The following is a 6,602-nucleotide window of genomic DNA, read 5'->3' as shown; positions in this document are numbered from 1 at the left end:
CCCCCAGTGGCATGGGTTCAACAGGACGAGTGGAAGATGTCTAACCCATAACCTGATGCTGTGGTTAATGCGCTTTCCTGGGAAGTAGGAAATATAGCTGACTCCCTTAAGGTGAGGTGGATTTGGAACCAAGGTCTTCCTGTTTTGAGCTGTGTATCTCTCTGTGTAGATCAGGAGCATCATATTCTGGAGGCAAGATGTGCTTTTGAGGCTAGTTGCAGCAAACACTTAGATGTCTTAGAGGCACAAAAACACATGGTCCCATTTATTTGTTTTGCATTTTATAGGTAATATCCAAGATTTTCCCTTGTCTATAATTTTTCTAGGGGAATAGGGTGTGCCTGAATAGGCTTTCCATGGAAAACAGCTGCCAGGGCTTGTCATGCTAACCATGCAGCCTGGATTTGAATATGGACAGCTTCTCTATGAAAGATCTTTTGCCAGCTTCTGTACTTATTCACACAACTGCAATCCCATTGACATCATTGAGGTGGCATGGATGTAACTGAGAGACTCTGGCAACAGGCCTTTATTGAAGCTTATTCCCCCACACTCTGACTAATCATTGCTTGTTTTTTTTTCTTGTCTTTTGTTTTGCTGGCCTTTCTTTTAAGCGTATTGATATATTTCCTAACCATGGGCACCTTAGTAGTAGAAGGAATATTGGCTGAGATCATGTTTCAACTTAGAGCTACTCAGCCTATTTCAGAAAGAAAAGCCTTGCATAAAAGGGATTGCCTTACTGTTTGCATTTCAGTAGGCTTGAATTTTTGGCTTCACTCTGTTTGGTGCTGTAAAAAATATGACAAAATGGCCCCTAACTATACTGAAGAGCCTGTAATCAGGGCAGATGATATACCACACTGTATGGCGCCAAAAAGGGGAAAAAGAAAAAGAAAAAAGAAAGAAAAGGAAAAGAAAGTAGGGATAGGAGGGGAATACAATACATCATCACAGCATTCAAGTTTCAAGTGTAGGCATCTTAGAGTTTAACAAATATTCATACAAATTGTAAAATAAAAATATTTTCCCCAAAAACAATCACTGAAAAAATCCTCCTTTCTCTCCCATTGACATAATAAAACAGAACATCTTCCCATTCCACATACAGTTTTACCTTTCTCCAGTGTATATAAAATTTCACTTCCCATTGTGTTCCAAAAGGTTGGCTCTGATTAAGATATAAAAGTAATAAAATAAGAAGAAACACACTATTTTTTCCACAGGACCCGACCTACAGAAGTTTTGAAGAATTTAGTTCTCTCTCTAAATAACCTCTTCCGAGGATGTGTGAAATCAATTTTTTTTTAAAGGGGCAACTATAACTCAAAGTGTATTCCTAATATAAACACCAACCAACCACCAAATTTCAAGTCCTTGCTCTGAAACAAAGGAAAGAAAAAAGTAACCTGAATGTGTTTAATATGGACTATATCTATCTATCTATCCATCTATCTATATATGTATGTATATGTATATGTATGTATATAGGGTCCATAGATACGTAGACAGTCCACATATATAATTTGGACTCTCCCTATAGAGACATAGTCTATATATGGACTATATATGTATTATAATATGGACTCAGGGATAGATGCAGGGTGGTTGGGGTGCACTGGTGCATTTGCACCTTTTAATTGCTCCCTTTTAATTCCTGGTCCACCCAAAGTTCAAAACCAACTTCCTAGCAGTGGCAGCAGCATTTCTAGTCAGGCTGTGCTGAAGGATTCACTTGACTTCATGGCTCATTATAATCTACCTGACTCCTTCTAAAGACTTCATTTCACAGATGTTAACAACCCTCTCTCCTTTTTAACAGTCTTGATGTTCCATCAATCGGGCCAGACTTTGTTCTGCCAGTTTGTTCCCTGCTCCTAGTAATGAAGCTCCTATTTCACAGCCCTGCAGATTCTTTTTTACTCATTCCAATGAAGTTAGTTTTGTTTTTGCTTCAATCTTAAAGCTAAATAGTACAGTCCTTGGCCCCTGAAGTATTAGTAAAGCTTCTAGTTTCTTTTTAACCAGATAAAAATGTGTGCTGTTTCATATGTGATGGCACACTTTACCATCTGCATCCCTCTCTTCAAAATTCTAGATTTGCCCATGTGTGGACTATACAGATCTATAGATACCCGCCAAAGAAATATCTATATATTGCAGCAAGGGAGGTTTGAGTTGGATATTAGGAAAAACTCTCTCACTAGGAGGGTGGTGAAGCACTGGAACAGGTTACCTGGAAAGGTGGTGGAATCCTCATCCTTGGAGGTTTTTAAGGCCCACCTCAACAAAGCCTTGGCTGGGATGATCTAGTTGGTGGGGATGGTCCTGCTTTGAGCAGGGGGTTAGACTAGATGACCTCCTGAGGTCCCTTCCAACCCTAACTTTCTATGATTCTATGATATATATATTATTTTGGGAAATGTTTCATGTTTCAGGTTAAATTAGCCAGATCAGTTCAATCCTTTTCACTGAGCAAAAATCAATCGTTCAAACATCATATGTAGCGGTGCAACCAGCAAGTATCCTCCACCCTACTTTTCAGCCTGTGGCTTCAGATACTCCCAAATCCATTGGCAGGCACCCTACGAGCAGGCTCAAGCCCAGAGGCTTGGGGTTTGGATGTCCTTGAGTCTTGCTTGCCTTCAGCCAACGGCCACAGGAACAAGCTAGGGAGGAGTCCCCCATTTCCATAAAGTAGGTGTGTAGCTGAGATCCTCCCACTGGAAGTTGGCCACTGGGAAGCTAATTACAAGACTCGTAGGGTATCATGTCTGCAGTGCATTTGGAAAGGGGTACACCCTCCACTATACAATGCCATTTAAATCCTTTTCGGCTCCGGTACCAGACCAGTGTAGTGACTACACTTGATCTGAGCCACAAAGCTGAGAAGCAATAGATAGATAGATAGATATAGATTTTTTTTTAATTTAAATTTTCCATTTTCCAAGCCGAATTAGCCAAAACAAATTCCAAATCCGAGAGTCACTCCAGTACCGTAAGCGGTCCTACTACTGGCAAACATCCTCCCCCCAACTGGGGCTTCAGATGTTTCCAAAACTTTTGGAGAGCATCCTACTTGCAGGCCCAAGCCCAGTGTTGCGGTGCCCCCCAGCTGCTGGGGGCATTCGTCGTTCATGCGGTCACCAATTGCGACTACGTGCTTGCCACCCCCCCTCACTGCTGACACCACCACGGCTGTCACCGGTGGTCCCTGCTCAGCCCACCCTTGCCGCTGACATATCTGCGGCTGCTGAGCCCTGCTTGCCACTGCCATGGCTCCGCCCTGGCGGTTGCCGTGCACCCCCAGGCTCGGGAGGCACAGGGTGTTCACGGGTAGATAGACAGACAGACAGTCAGTCAGTCCATATAGAGAGAGAGAAAATCTGTTCTTGGAAAGGGCTGGATCCAGCACCCAAAGTGCAGCCTGATGCGCCCGCGTAGCCTGCAGGGCCCCATGCCAGGCGCCTCAGGTTCAGCAAGGTTGCAAGCGACTGAACATGAGGTCAAGTCAGGACAAGTGTCTGGGGGCTCCAGCCCTGCCAGGAAGGAGGCGGCTCAGGAGCCCCAGCTGCCCCCAGCTCCTCAGGGCACTGCTGAGCAGGTGGGCGACCCGGCTGGGCTGCAGGGACCCCGCGGGCTCTCCGCCTGCCCAGCAGCCGGGTTGGGTGGCCCAGGAGGCGTCTCCTGGAGCAGCCTCCGCCCCACCCGCCGCCTGATGCCCTTGACACCATTCCCGGCGCCGTGTCCCGGCGGCGGCAGGTCGGGACCAGCAGCAGCCACCGCCGCCGCCGCGCCCGGCCCCGCTCCCTCCGCCTCCGCCGCGGCTGCCGGACACGTCACGGGGCAGAAATAAATAAATAATCCCCGTGGCAGGGAGAGGAACCGGCGGCGGCGGATTAGAGCCAGCCCCAGAGCAGGTAAAGTACCCGGCCAGGCGGAGGGAGGAAGGAGGCTGCGACCCCGCTCAGCCCCGCCGCGGCTCGGGAGGAGGAGGAGGAGGGCGGCGGCTCCGGGGGAGGAAGGAGCGGGGGGGCTCAGCATCATGGCCCGCGTCTGCTCAGGTGCCCCCTCCCCCGGGCGCCGCCGCCTCCGCCTCCCGCTGCTGCTGGGCGGCCTGTGTGTGTGCACTGAGTCCCCGCACACCCACACACACACGCGCGCGCGCGGGGGGGCACGCGGCCGCCCCCCATCGCACTGACAGCCGGGCCCGCGCTGCCGCACACATGCATATGCGCACACACACACGTTAACACACATTAGCACATACATATGCACACACACATGGCGGCGCTGCGGGGGTGGGGGGAGCGGGCTTTGCAGCTGAGGGGGCAGGAAGGGGGCTTGGAGCCGCTCTCCTGCCCCCAGCCCGGTGTCGGGCGTGGGGTGAAGGGGATGCTGATGAAACAGCCCCACCCCAGCAGGATCCAGGAGAGACCTGGCAACATCTGCCCCGACTCGCCCTCGTTTTGAGGAGCCCGAAATCCCCCCGGGCATGGTCTGATGTGGGGTCGCCCCAGTAACCCTGGTGGTTCTGCTGGCTGGGAGGGGGCTGCATCTAGTAGCTCTTTACCCAGTGCCTTTGGTGGTGCGCAGGCCTAGTGCAAAACCAAGAGGGGTTTGTTCCCTTGCTGGAACTGCCTCGTGTCCTGTGGGCAGGTGGGGACCAACCCCAGCTGCCCTCAGGGCTTCCTCTTGAAAAGGGGTGCCCAGCTAATGGCTAATACACCTATCCCGGGAGGAGGACCCTCAGGGCCTGCGGGGCTGCTTTGCTCGCACCAGTGCGTTCCCCTCTCTGGGTAGTGTCTGAGGGCTCCCTGGACTCATTCAGGTGTGCTCTGCTCGGTGTCCCCTCTTGGCACTTTTGATATGAACCTTTGACATTCACTCCTGTTGCTGTTTTCTTTATTGTTTGTCCCCCGTAATCAACTGCCACCCTTTTCTGTAGCCTCCCTGTCTGAGGGAGGCTAAAAGGTTACATGGTGGGCCTAGGGCAGGCCCACGCCCCTGAAGGATTACAAATAGGCCTGTTTAAAAGGGGGGTGCCCTGGTTACTGGGCTAATAGCATTCTTTCTGGATAGGTATCTGGCCAGGAGGACCCCCAAAGCCCGTGGTGCCATTTTCCAGCCCCTCATCCCTTCATGACTGGGCAGTTTCACCGGGCAGTGTCCACTAGCTCCTTGGACTCCTTGGAGGGGCAGTGGGTGCTGGCCGGTGTGCTCTGCTCAGTGTCCCCCCTTGGTGCACTCATTTTGAACCTGTGACTTCACTCACTCCCCTCCCTGCTTTCTTTTAGTTTCTCCCCAGATCAATTGACTTATACCCCCTTCATAACAGGGCGCTAGTCATTGCTTCATCAGCATCAAGCCCATGTTAACTTCATAAGTCAAACTGGCCTGCTTAAAAGGGGCCTTCTCACTACGAGCAGTGTAATCAGCACAGATCCTGGTTTTCTCAGATTTAAAAAAAAATCCCCAATTTTCGGATATAAAAAAGTAATCCACATTTTTCCGTGGTTAATATTGCACACCGCTAATATATAGATACACAGGCTAACGTAGATAGGTATGTATATACGTATCTATAGATAGATACATATATACGTATCTATAGATATATAGCTATCTATTAGATTGTGTATCTATATTAGTGGTGTGTCATTTTAGTCATGGAAAAATGTGGATTTGGGGTTACTTTTTTATATCTGAAAATTGGGGATTTTTTTAAACCCGAGAAAATCAGGATCCCTGGTAATCAGGCCTTTGCCCATACCCACCTGTCCTGATGCAGAAGGCATGTGTGTTCTTATACCCCAGCTACTCCTCACGGTTGGAGCAATCCCCATAGAACATTACTGCTGAGTGACAAGTTAAGAACAGGCTGAGAAGCTGCCGGTGACCTGTGATCCTTGGTAGGCTGGATTCAGAGGCACGTTCTTTACCTCAGTCAGGTACAGAACCAATGTAGGAATAAATTCCCAGAAACTCTCCAATGCATGAAAGACAGAAAAACAGTCCAGATACATAGAGTCCATCAGATGCCAGGCATCCACATTTTCAGTGCAGTAGGAACCCTACTGAAGTTATTACTGAAAGCCTACACGGGGAAATCTTGAAAGGCTAATAGTTTATGGAGCCTTTCATCTCTGTTTCACTTGTATTGATAATAATTACTTGTGTTTCCATAGTGACTTCCATCCGAGGCTCTCAAGTAACTTATCAAATAGTAAGGAAAGAGGTGCTTACAGCTCTATTTGCAGGAATGGGGCCATAAACTCAACAACATACCTGTTATGCCCGAGTATACAGTATCCCAAGCCTAATGTGACTGCATGGAATCATGAGGTTATTTTCAAAGATAAATATTTTTAGAAAAAAATATGAATGGAGAAAGTGAGTAGGGAAATTAGAAGGTCAACAAAAGAAAGGCTGATGGGTTTATGTTTAAGTATTATATTTGGGAAATGTTTTCATAACAAATTCACAAAACATATTCATATCTTACTTCAGGGGTTGGAAACCTATGGCTTGTGGGCCAGATTCAACCCCCAGAACCATTGGATATTGTCCATGAACATGATTTGTGGAAAGGGGGTTTCAGC

At 48.3% G+C, this 6,602-nt stretch overlaps 1 protein-coding gene across 2 annotated transcripts in view; it reads left to right on the top strand.

Moving 5' to 3' along the window:
• Positions 1-3,561: 3,561 nt before the first annotated feature.
• Positions 3,562-6,602, top strand: part of SLC16A7 (solute carrier family 16 member 7) — a 135,580-nt gene continuing 132,539 nt past the window's right edge. Inside the window, exon 1 of one of the 2 annotated variants that reach the window (XM_025198778.1) lies at positions 3,562-3,920. The gene's annotated coding sequence lies outside the window, so the exon portion shown is untranslated. The remainder of the gene's footprint in view (positions 3,921-6,602) is intronic. The other variant, XM_006019413.3, reaches the window with a different exon arrangement.

The sequence above is a fragment of the Alligator sinensis genome, unplaced genomic scaffold (assembly GCF_000455745.1).
Source record: "Alligator sinensis unplaced genomic scaffold, ASM45574v1 scaffold375_1, whole genome shotgun sequence".
In the NCBI taxonomy this organism is placed as follows: domain Eukaryota; kingdom Metazoa; phylum Chordata; order Crocodylia; family Alligatoridae; genus Alligator; species Alligator sinensis.
The sequence above is the reverse complement of the archived record's forward strand: the minus strand, read 5'-3'. Positions and strand labels throughout refer to the sequence as shown.